The sequence below is a fragment of the Penaeus japonicus genome, unplaced genomic scaffold (assembly GCF_977035675.1).
Source record: "Penaeus japonicus unplaced genomic scaffold, GWHDUDI00000001_assembly GWHDUDI00000007, whole genome shotgun sequence".
Classification (NCBI taxonomy): domain Eukaryota; kingdom Metazoa; phylum Arthropoda; class Malacostraca; order Decapoda; family Penaeidae; genus Penaeus; species Penaeus japonicus.
In genome coordinates, this window is record NW_028234409.1 from 19,512,320 (window position 1) to 19,524,819 (window position 12,500).

General features: G+C 49.1%; 1 protein-coding gene across 11 annotated transcripts in view; it reads left to right on the forward strand.

Annotated features, from left to right (window-relative positions):
* Positions 1-12,500, forward strand: part of Sulf1 (Extracellular sulfatase Sulf1) — a 170,580-nt gene that overhangs the window by 93,104 nt on the left and 64,976 nt on the right. For 2 of the 11 annotated variants that reach the window (XM_086538540.1, XM_086538539.1), the window contains exon 2: positions 12,328-12,366. The exons of the other annotated variants lie outside the window; for them this stretch is intronic. The gene's annotated coding sequence lies outside the window, so the exon portion shown is untranslated. The remainder of the gene's footprint in view (positions 1-12,327; positions 12,367-12,500) is intronic. 11 annotated transcript variants of the gene reach the window in all.

The window sequence follows — 12,500 nt, forward strand, 5'->3', positions numbered from 1 at the left end:
ATGCGATCTATGTGACATGGATGTTGATAGATTAGCTTAGGATAGTTTGAGATAGACAAGGAAGGCTAAGTAACCCAAGTCGCGATTATTATTATTATTATTATTATTATTAATATTATTATTATTTATTTTCATCATCATCACCATCATCACCCTAGGTATATTTTAGTCATTATTGTTCTCGTTACTATTTTATTAGTATAACTTGTTTCTAGACTCCTCTCGCTCAACTGTTTCTCCTCCATTATCTCGTGTTAAATTAATGTTGTCAAAATTTAAACGTATTTGCATGCATGCACACCGTAACAAAAAAGATAGTAATATTTACAACTCAGATTTTAAGACTTTTAAACCATGTTAAGACTTATAAGCTATTTTAAGATTCAGCTTTGATATAATCACAATAGTGCAGAAAATATCAGTAAATCCGCTTATGTATATTTAATATTATCATTTCCGCCATCAACCAGAGAAGAAATTCTTGTGAGGCGTAATCATGCTTATTGTCGATCTTGCAAGAATCCCATTGCTTCTGCAGGAGCCGACAGATGCTGCTTGCCGCGCTTTTGTTTATTCATGGCTGTGGCATTTGAATATCTGCGTAGAGTGCCGCCCTTGTTGCTTTCTCCCCCAGCATTGTAGTTGAAATTTATGTTGTTTTTGGATGCAGTAATCTCGAGCGATTACCATTTCGCATTTCCCGGTTGTCGTGATCGTGGATTTCCGACCTTACGGGTCTGGAGACCGACGGCACTGCGTCGATGCGTCCCGGTCTTGCCCCGGCGCGGCGTGGTGATCACTTAAAGGATTGCATCGGCTTTGGGATAATGAGCTTAACAAAGGATGAACTTCGGAAATGTAAACATGTGGACCGTAAAGACACGATGGAGAAAGACGCCGAAGATTTTTTGTCTCCTTCTGGACGCTCGTTGTGTGCGGAGGACGTGCTCGGTCACCTTTATCGTGTCCGCAGATTTTGTTGCTGCTAATCCGACGAGCGCGTCCTTTATCGCCGCAACTGAGGGCGGCGGGGGGGGGGGGGGGTGCGGCAGAGAGGTTGCAGAAAGCAATTGATTTGCTCCTCCCGAAGGGCTTGGGTTCCCCGTACTCGGCTCTGCCTGTGGTTCATTAAGGAAGAATTTGCAACATCATTTCTGGACTCCCGAGGGGCAGGGGTGAGGCCGGGGGGGGGGGGCGAGGTGGGTCCAAAACCAGATGCGATAAGAGCAAAAGAGTGATTGAAGGCTGTATTCAGGTGTGAGTGAGTGAGTGAGTGAGTGAGTAAGTCTTTATGAATACATGTCCACATGTTAATTGCTTTGTGCACACGTTCACTCAGAATCAGAACCAGAATCTTGAAAAATAACGTAAGTAGAAGCCTTGGAAGGAGAGACCTTTTGTAATGATTTCGCCCGAGAGGAATCTCACGTGAATAATCAATGATTAACATGGTGATTTATTTATCATTGCTTTCCTTCCGACAAAGCTCTTGTGATTTAGGATGTTTTTAATGATTTCCAAGAAAATCCTCTAAACGTCGAGCTGCTGTGGGATTCGGTAAGGCGCTCGCTATGGCACAGCTTTTAGGTAATTATTTTCTTTTGAAGTAAAGCTTACCGGCGTTAATACACTCTCTTTTCTTTTTCGACCCTTTTATAGTTGATTAATTTAGAATTTGTCGGGGAATGGATATTGGGTAAACATCCAATACATGTGTCTATGTTCTCTGATCTTCTGTGAAGTAGTTTTTGAAGGTTATACTCCATTCTGCACTCGCTCTCAGGCATATCGGTAATGATTAGGTACCGTTTGTATACTTTCAATAGTCATATGTTTTATCTCCCTTTACATTGTAAATGCGTTGAAGTGGGGACCAGTGCTGTCAACATTTTTTATTTTATTGTGTGTGTGTGTGTGTGTGTGTGTGTGCGTGTGTGTGTGCGTGTGTGTATGGTAGAGGGCGATCCATCAGCCGTATCTCATGCACATTCCTGGTTAGACTCTTGCCAAACTGAGCTTACGAAAGTGAAGATAAGGGACTATTGCATAGGGTACACGATAAGTTAAGTTCCTTGCACCGTCACACTTGCCAGTCAGGTTTAGTACATTCAGAAACATTTAGTTCTAGTTGAATATGTCTTATGTGGACTTTATGGGAGTCAGTAGTATTTATCTCTATAGTATTTTAGGGACTCCGTGGGAAACATTAAGGCCAATGGCATTATAGAAGTCGTATTGGCAGAACACTTCTATATATTACTAGAATATTTCGTTTGTGAGTGCGTGTGTCAATATCCGCACGGTCGCGTGTGTGCCTTTGCTTCACAAATGCCAGTGTTTCCGGCAAGAGCGCAAACCTCCAGCCACGAGATGTGATAACCGGGATAATAAGACACCTTGTGCACGCAGCCTTCTCCTCCACGAGGAAAAAATGGTCGCCCTGAAGCTGCAAAAGAAGAACCGCCGTGAGATCTCCACGAAGACTGTAATCCGACTCTCCCCGACGACAACTTGTTCTTGCAGAGGGAGAATTAACACCCACTCGCACAGAGCCTTGTCCTTTCATCACTGATTGGCGGGGAATGTAAAGCTCGGCCGGGCGGGATGTCCCATGGCGGCGGCCTCCCGTTTCTAATCGATCCCGGACCGAGGGATGCAATTTCACCAGCAGGTGCGAATGTCCGATGTCCTGCATTGTGTCAAGATGGTGACTGAGTGGTGCTGTCTGTACGGCGAAGGCTAGTAAGAGAGGGTCGTCGTCACTTCTCATCACACGCTGCACTCGTCTCTGACAGGGCTTATAGAGGTGATGGCAAGGATACTTGAGTGAGATGAAATGTGAAGAAGTATGGTGTATAAAAGTGGTTGTATGAGTTTCATAATAAGACTTTCATCTTTGGATTTTTTTAAAAATCTGGGAACGTGACCGTGTATCGTGTCGAAGACATTCGACTTCATCCTCTTTGGTAAGACTTCTAGAAAAAGCTTCGCCATCTCCGCAGGGACGGCCACCACGACTGCCCAACCCTCGACCCACCTCGACACCACCGAACCCACCACACACCCTATATATGTCTCCTTAATCACGGCGAGAAGGCTTGCGTAACCCTGCTTCGTCAGCGGCCGTCGGTTCGGCCAGGTGGGTGCCGTATCGTGCCCTCCGTACAAGGACCCGCTCTCAAGGAAGCTCTAAACCGATCCTTGGAGTCCCCCTTCTCTCCCACTTCAGCCGGATCAAAGCATCCTCCTCGTCGATGGCTGCGCTCGAGACACTTGGAACAAAATATTTTGGAAAATAGTTTAATTTAGAATATTTTTTCTTGTTTCTTGGCCCGGGAGTCTGGGAGTCAACGAGTCCCCGTCCCCTTTGAGTGATGTTCGTTAAAATTCCTAAAATCAGTTTGGGAAACTGACTTTATCGTCTTTGACATAAGGGGCTACTTTTTGGAACATACGTAGTGATGCTTTACTTTTGAATTATTATTCATGTCTTGTAAACCAGCCTCAAAGTTACTCGAGCCTCCTCCTGTGTTATCACACCCTCTCATGCCATCCAAATGTCCTCTCCGCTGCTTGTACCCTCCTCTGCTCCCCTCACCCGTCAAGTGCTGTCACCTCTGCGTCGTCATTTAGATAATCAGGGAATACCTCATATCGGGTCTGTCTACTCTGCTCAGCCCATGTAAGGTACAGTGTCATGTCGTAAAGGAAAAACCACTTTTTCTTGTGCGTGGCGATTCGTGCAACCCGCCCATCCATAGCTAACGCTGGAAGATGATTTGTAAGCTTCGTGCATGGCTTTGTTGCATGCCTGGTTTGAGGGCTAGGCGGAGAGTTTCTTTGTTGACGGCGATAGATAGGGAGGCTCTTGCTAAGATTACTCCAGTCAACGGAGGAGCAGTGTTGAGAGCCGATATGTTGCGGAGACAAGGCGCATACGTGTCCTGATATCGCTAGCCGTACATTATCGCTGTTGATCGCTCCTTGACCTGGATCTGAAACCGAGCTGATAGTCTCGCTTTAATGCAGAGAGTAGAAAGTGCAGCTTATATGGCTTGTAACAATATCAGCAGCATCTTGGATGAGGGAACGCAAGAAATTATTTTGATGATGAAATCATGTGAGGCACGTCTTGTGCGTCTTGTTAATTACTGAAAGCAAATAAAGAAGCGAGTCTGGAAAAAAAGGAGGGGGAAAATGTTGATTTGCAATACATGGCCGGAGTTTGTCACGAAGGTCGCGAAATGGCCACCTCCCGGAAATTCGGCATCGCCATGTGTGAAAAACAAGTGGCGTGTCGTGACCAGGGAGAAAACGTGTGGCCTGGCCAATTAGCAGGCAACCTAGACTGTAAACAATGTTTCATTTTGCGAATTAAACACGATAGATTATGAAGTATAACAAGGGGCAAAATCTCAAACTTTTTGCCACAACCGTCCTGCATTATATGCAGTTGCCGATCACAGACAATTAAACCACAATAACTACATACCCCATTTCCATCCACTAAATATATATTAGTAAATAAAAGAAACAAATATTATATGGTGCATACGACGACCTAACCTCAGCAGTGAGAATGGTACTTCTGTGCAACTGAGGTGGAATTTGAGGTGAACACGTGACGCTCAAATCACACACTGTCATGAGGACTTTTTGATTGACAGCCTTTATTCGTGAAGTCTTTTTTCTGAAATATATTGTGTTGGTAGATATGATATGAAAGCAGCAGAAGCGCGGTCGTGATAGCGACACGGTCATGTGTGGTGACCGATAAAGCTGATGGTACAGTGTGGTGTTCTAGTTGTAGTTCCTCGCAGTGTCTTAAGTACATGTATAAGTTTGCGCTGACTATGATGTGAACGCCGATGAGTTCGTCCCACCAAATGAGTCGAGCTCAGTCGGATGTAGCGCTGCACGACGTAGATGCAAAGGTACACGTACTTTGTATAGATAAAGGTAGACGTGAGTTCTGGTTCCCATGGTGATGCCGGCGAAGGCAGAGGGAAGGGAGAGGAGGGGGGAAGGGGAGAAGGAGAGAAGGAGATACCTCTCACGGGTGGCGCGGTACCTGGTGCTGAGTAAAGAGACTTCATTCATTCCACGCACTCTTGATTGGCCATGCTCCCCCTACCCCATCCGTCCCCCAGCCCCCACTGCCGCATCTGCTCTCCCTCATTTACCCGCTCGCTGTACAAGCCCGACGTGTGGGAAGAGCTGAGGGTGAGAGGGAGTTGAAGGAACAGGGACTCGGATGAGTGAATTGCGAAAGAAAGAAATTTTGAATATGGATGTATTTAAAAGTGAAGGAATGGGATTCGTAGTTGAAGGGAAGGGCTGTTAAGAAAATTAGTAGATGGTGGCGGGGCCATGAGTAGAAGAAGGAAATGGAAATGGTGAATGAAAAAAAATAGAAGCAGACCTTGATAAGCATGGGAGGATATGCCTGCGAGACGAATAATCGTTAACCGAATAAAGGGTTAAGTGACTATTGTGACCCACGGGCCCCTCGTAGGGAAAGACAGCGCGTGGGGTCACGTGGTGAGGCCGGAGTAGGGAGAAGAGGAGGAGAAATAAATAAAGCGTGGCACAGAAAAAAAACAACAGCGTCCAATCCGGTGTGAAACACGGTGTTTGTTTATGATGACATCGCCAGTGTTTACAAAGTCAAATCATGTTTTGGCGAACGTGGGAGAATTTAACCTCTATTTACCAAGAATTCAGTGACTACGATAGGGGAGGAGGTGATGGCGGTGGGGGGCTGTTTATTTTCCAGCAAGAATCAGCACCGCCGATTCATACAGCAGAAAGCACACTCGCCCGCACGCCCACCTGCAGTAAATCACTCCTCCTCTCAGCCTGAGGTGGGGCCATAACCTCGGCCCAAAAGGAATAAAACACGTGGGTAAATCCACCTCCTCCTCCTCCTCTCCTCCTCCTCCTCCTCTCCTCCCTCTTCCTCCCCCTCCTCCTCCTCCTCCTCCTCCTCCTTCCTCCTCCTCCTCCTCATCTCCTCCCTCTTCCTCCTCCTCTCCCTCCTCCTTCTCCTCCTTCCTCCTCCTCCTCCCTCCTCCTCCTCCTTCCTCCTTCTCTTCTTCCTCCTCCTCCTCCTCCTTCCTCCTCCTCCTCCTCCTCCGCCTCCACCTCCTCCTCCTCCTTCCTCCTCCTCCTCCTCTTCCTCCTCCTCCTCCTTCCTCCTCCTCCTCCTCCTCCTCTCCTCCTCCTCCTCCTCCTTCCTCCTCCTCCTTCCTCCTCCTCCTCCTTCCTCCTCCTCCTCCTCCTTCTTCCTCCTCCTCCTCTTCCTCCTCCTCCTCCTCCTCCTCCTCCCTCCTCCTCCTCCTCCTTCCTCCTCCTCCTCCTCCTTCCTCCTCCTCCTCCTCCACCTCCTCCTCCTCCTTCCTCCTCCTCCTCCTCCTTCCTCCTCCTCCTCCACCTCCTCCTCCTCCTCCTCCTCCTCCTCCTCCCTCCTCCTCCTCCCTCCTCCTCCTCCTCCTCCTCCTCCTCCTCCTCCCTCCTCCTCCTCCCTCCTCCTCCTCCTTCCTCCTCCTCCTCCTTCCTCCTCCTCCTCCTTCCTCCTCCTCCTCCTTCCTCCTCCTCCTCCTTCCTCCTCCTCCTCCTCCTTCCTCCTCCTCCACCTCCTCCTCCTCCTCCTCTCCCCCCCTTCCTCTTCCACCACCTCCTCCTCCTCCTTCCTCCTCCTCCTCCAACTTCCTTCTCCTCCTACTCCACCCCCTCCTTCCTCCTCCTCCGCCCCCTCCTTCCTCCTCCTCCTCCTTCCTCCTCCTCCTCCACCTCCTCCCACTTCTTCCCTCCCTCCTCCTTCCTCCTCCTCCTCCACCTCCTCCCACTTCTTCCCTCCCTCCTCCTTCCTCCTCCTCCTCCCACTTCTTCCCTCCCTCCTCCTTCCTCCTCCTCCTCCTCCTCCTCTTCCTCCTTCCTCTTCCTTCTCCTCCTCCCTCCTCCTCCTCCTCCACCTCCTCCTCCTCCCCCTCCTCCTCCTCCTCCTCCTCCTCCTCCCTCCTCCTCCTCCTCCTCCTCCTTCCTCCTCCTCCTCCTCCTCCTCCTCCTCCTTCCTCCTCCTCCTCCACCTCCTCCTCCTTCCTCCTCCTCCTCTTCCTCCTCCTCCTCCTCCCTCCTCCTCCTTCCTCCTCCTCCTCCTCTTCCTCCTCCTCCTCCTCTTCCTCCTCCTCCTCCTCCTCCTCCTCCTCCTCCACCTCCTCCTCCTCCCTCCTCCTCCTCCTTCCTCCTCCTCCTCCTCCTCCACCTCCTCCTCCTCCTTCCTCCTCCTCCTCCCTCCTCCTCCTCCTCCTCCTCCTCCTCCTCCTCTTCCTCCTCCTCCTCCTCCTCCCTCCTCCTCCCCCTGCTCCTCCTCCTTCCTCCTCCTCCTCCTCTCCTTCTCCTCCTCTCCTCCTCCTCCTCTCCTCCTCCTCCTCCTCCTCCTCCTCCTCTTTTCCTCCTCCTCCTTCTTCCTCCTCCTCCTTCCTCCTCCTCCTCCTTCCTCCTCCTCCTCCTTCCTCCTTCCTCCTCTCCTCCTCCTCCTCCTCCTCCTCCTCCTCCTCTTCCTCTTCCTTCTCCTCTTCTTTTTCTCCTCCTCTTCCTCCTCCTCCTCTCCTCCTCCTCCTCTTCCTCCTCCTCCTCCTCCTCCTCCTCCTCCTCCTCTCTCCCTCACTCTCACCCTATCCCTCTCTCTCTCCCTCTTCCTTGTCTTCTCCCTCTCCCCTCCCCACCCTACCGCCATCCTCATTTCTGCCTCTTGTCCTCTTTCCTCCTCCTTCCCTCTTGCCTTCTCTTAGGCCCTATCCCTCTCGTCCTACCCACACCTCTCCTCCTACTCTTCTTCCTCCTCCTCCTCCCCCCCCTCCTCCTCCTCCTCCCTCCCTCCTCCTCCACCTCCTCCTCCTCCCCCTCTCCTCCTCCTCCTCTTCCTCCTCCTCCCCCTCTCCTCCTCCTCCTCCTCCTCCTCCTCCTCCTCCTCCTCCTCCTCCTCCTCCTCCTCCTCTCCTTCTCCTTCTCCTTCTCCTTCTCCTCCTCCTCCTCCCCCCCTACCCTCCTACCCTCCTTCCTCTCATTCTCCATCCTTTGAGCCCGATAAGACAGTGTGTCTGGCGATGCGATGCGCTATAACCACAGTCCGAGATTAGAACAAAGGCCAAGATCCCGTGAGTGACAGAGCGCGAGGCCAGGCCCGATAGCAGTGCGGGTCCTACGGGAAAGGATTGGTAGGGACCTCGCCAAGATTGATCGGCCTCGCAGACGGAGGGAGGGGGAGTCATCGTAGTACAATCGTCCCGACGGCATGGAGTCCTGATCGTCGGCTTGGTCGTTGGGTGAACGGCATGGCGGAAGGGCTGCTGGATTACGGCCGGGCTGGTGTGTGTTCTCTGGGTGACTGAGGAATCCCCCGTGCGTGTGCGTATTCGTGTAAGTGTGCGTTTGCGCGTGTGTATGTGTATCTGTGTGTGTTTTAGTGTGTATGTGACTTTGACTTCAATTTCAACGCGGATGCCGATTCTGAAATACCTTTCTTCGGCGAACTGGAGTTTTTGTTGGTAATTGCGAGTGTTTGCATGAAAGAGGTTGTTAGTTTATATTGCGCTGAGAGTTTATTTTCTATAGACAAAGATGTGATGATTTTAGAAGTGCGATTAGTTTTTCTCTTTTGCCGCGGCCTGAAAGACGCGGCGGGAGAGGCCTCATTTCCTCACCCAGGGGAATCCCAAACATGATTGGTCGATAGAGTTGAGGAAAAAAAGTCGAGAGAGGGAAATGATGACACGTCAGCCGCTGGCAAGGACCCTCGCCTCATAGTCTTCGGAAGGAAGAGTTCGGATTTTGTGAGAAATGACTTTTGAAACAGGCGAAAGAGAGATAAGATAAAGATAGAGAATGTAGAGAGGTAGGGTTAGAGAGGGATAGAGAGAGAGGGATAAAGAGAAATATATAAAGAGAGGGATAAAGAGAAAGAGATGAAGAGAGTGAGAGAGAGAGAGAGATTAAGAGAGAGAGAGAGATTAAGAGAGAGAGAGAAATTAAGAGAGAGAGTGAGAGTGAGAGTGAGAGTGAGAGAGAGAGAGAGAGGATTAAGAGAGAGAGAGAGAGAGAGAGAGAGAGAGAGAGAGAGAGAGAGAGAGAGAGAGAGAGAGAGAGAGAAGAGAGAGTGAGAGTGAGAGGAGAGAGAGAAAGATGAGAGAGAAAGGAAAATGAAAATGAAAATGAAAATGAAAATGAAAATGAAAATGAAAATGAAAATGAAAATGAAAATGAGAGTGAGAGTGAGAGTGAGAGTGAGAAGCGAGCGAGAAAAAAAGAGATTAAGATAGAGAGAGAGAAAGAGAGAGAGAGAGAGAGAGAGAGAGAGAGAGAGAGAGAGAGAGAGAGAGAGAGAGAGAGAGAGAGAGAGAGAGAGAGAGGGGTGGGGGGGGGGGGGGGGGGGGAGGGAGAGAGAGAGAGAGATGTTCCTGTCGGTGTTTCGAGCGTCGGGCCAGAGGGGGCGGATCCTGAGACGAAAACATTTCAGCCTGACAGCGGGAACACGATCCGGTGCTCCTGGCGGGGGAATGAAGGACGAGGAGAAAATCGTTCAATGTCCTCAGAGATTCGTCCCGTGTCGCAGGTGTCAGAGGGAACAAACAGAGTCCAAGTGACACGTAGGAGGAAACGACACGATAAGAGGGCGAGAGTTTGGCGAGGAAAGAGTCGAGATAACAGAAAAGGGGACGATAAGAAGCTAGTTGTGTGACTGCGTGAACGGGATTTCGGAGGAGGAAGAGTTGGGTCGTTTAGGGGTCTTCTGGTGCCAGATAAGAGTCAAGTGGTCCTAGGGGTGGAGGGCGAGGGGGAAGGGGAAGGGGAAGGGGGAAATGAGTAGAACGGGTGGGGGGGAGGGGGGTGATTGATGAGAACCCGTAAGCAGGAGGGAAGGAAGAGGTGAGAAGGAGGAAAGTGGCGCCCCGAGTTGCCTGATCCTACTTCCTTCGTGTTATTGGTAAAAAATAAGGATTGGTAATTTTTTTCCATTGTCTGTTTTTGTCAGCTTTTGCCAACGGGGCTTCAATCTCCCTATGGTTGACTTTCAGTGCCATACTAGAGACCGCCTGTTGATGATCTTTTTTGTAAGACTTCGCGGATTTGAAAGACCTGGCGCGACTTCAGAAGTTTATACCCTTCTTCTTCGCTTCTTCCTAATCAGCCACTACGCAACACCTCTTTCCCTTTGACTCATTCATTTCCTTTCCCCCGAAGGCGTACACGTGAGGTGTGCAGTCTGATGTAACCTCTCCATTCATGGCTGTTGAGTGATATGAAAAGGGGCGTTTTGACAGGGGCCGCAGCCAGGTGCATCGGGGGATGGCCAGGCTCTTGAGCGTGCCATGAAAGCTTAAGGCCATGAAATCATCCTTCGTTCATTCACCCGCTGGAGTACATCTGCATTGGTGCAAGCGCAAAACTCAAGGAAGAAAACATTATTACTACTACTACTACTACTATTATCATTATTATTATTATTACTTTTATTATTGTTATTATTGTGTGTGTGTGTGTGTGTGTGTGTCATTCCCCTTATCCTTTCCCTCTCTTTCATCCTCACCCTTTTTTTTTTGTCCTTATCTGCATTGTTGTCAGCTGTAAGTGAAATTCGTCCAAGAGAACCCAAGAGTAGAGCTTGACATCGGGATCGAGATGAATGCCGTCCCTGCACTTTTCCCCAGATACGGCCAATAAAAATATCTCTGCAGTTCTTTTTCTGCAGCTTTTCGGCGGGAAGCTGATAACTCCGGCGCAGTGCGAGGGGTCACTAGTGCCACGAATCTGTGACTGTCCTTGTTCTCAGTGCCAGCACCTTCTTGACCCGAGTTAGGGTATTCTGGGCCGGGCTTGTCTGGGCAGCACTGATGGGCCATTATAGTCGTGGGGTTGAATTTTGTGCCGTTCGCTAGAAATCGGCTTAGGGATTAGGCACAATACTTTTCACACTCTCTCTGTCTCTCTGTATCAGATGAAAAAAACAACAGTAAATATGAATAAATATGTTGGTCTGTATGTATGCATGTGTGCGTTTGTGGGTACGTGTATGTGTGTGTTTGCGTTTGTGTCTGTATGTGTGTGTTCGTTTGTGTGGGTGTGTTCGCGTGTGTGCGTGTCTGAACACTGATATACGCAGTGTTTATGCAAGCTATGCCATCGTTCCTTCATTTTCTTTGGCGCGGCTGTCAGTGCGTAGAGATCGCATGTCAGACGTCGGCGAAGATTGAAGAACTGCGGCGAGTCATGACAAGCCGTGAGAAGAAGATTAGAAAAGGTGGCCGCAGAAATAACGAGTGACCGGACGCGGGCCATGGGCGCGGAGTGAGACGGATCGCAAGGCGGGGAAATTCATCACTCATGAACTCCCATTATGCTTGAGATCAATACCATGTGAGGTTCTATGCGAGGGTTCATTCGGTCCTTAGGAAAATCTCTCTTTCTTTCTCTCTCTCTCCTTCTCTCTTCCCCTCTTCTTTCCACTCCTGAAGCCTCCTGTGCCGCTGTACGCACACGACGGCGATCCTGCGCAGGGGGAGGAAATTCGCCGGCGATGCCGCGTGAAAGGAGAGGAAATTGAATCACAGAAAAAACAATCACGGATGAAGATTTGACCGGACAGCAGAGGGGCGGCTGGCCTATTTGGATAAATGAAAATCGTATTTTTTTTTTTTTTTTTTTTTTAGATTTGGCTACAGAATTATGATGCAAATATGAAGGCTTAGTTGGACCCGAATATAGCCACCGTGGCTGGGGAAAATCGATAGGAAACAGCGCCTACTCGGGTGATTTTTCGAACAGCTTTAATGCATGCGAATCAGCAGACCCTCTTGCGTGTACACATGGTTGCTTTGCACGTTTAGAGCTACATGTTATGTCTGGTCGGACCCCCCCCTACCTCTCTCTCTATCTATCTCACAAAGATTTTTATTCTTTCTCCCCTCATGGTCTCCCATTCCCTTCCCGTCTCCCTCATGTGTGTTGATATGTACGGAGTATCCATATGGATACGCGTGCATGTACATGTATGTGCGCATCACACATAAATATATATGACCGTTACCATTATCTTTGTAGCCTATTATTATTGGCATTTTTCATTATCGTTGTTGTATTTGTAATTACAAATTATTATCATTTTCAACACAAGCATCAGTCTTTCGGTTATAGCCAGAATGGCCCATGTAAATGTTATATTTCTTGTTATCATTCTTGTTAGGTTTCGTATTCATTTCTCTTTGTTATTATTTTTATAGAACAGTGCTTTGAATGCCTTGTATTGATTTGCATTTCTTTTTATTGCAGGTGAGTTAGGAGCTCGGAAACAATCGGAAAACGTGAAGCGTATGTATGAAAGTCTTGTTTGCTGCAAATGTTTGCCGAAGGCGGGAGTGTTTTCTTGGGTGTTTTGTCAGTGAGGAAAATGCGACCCAGTTTGTACATTCTGTAAGAAATGCCGTATTGATGCTGCACCTGAT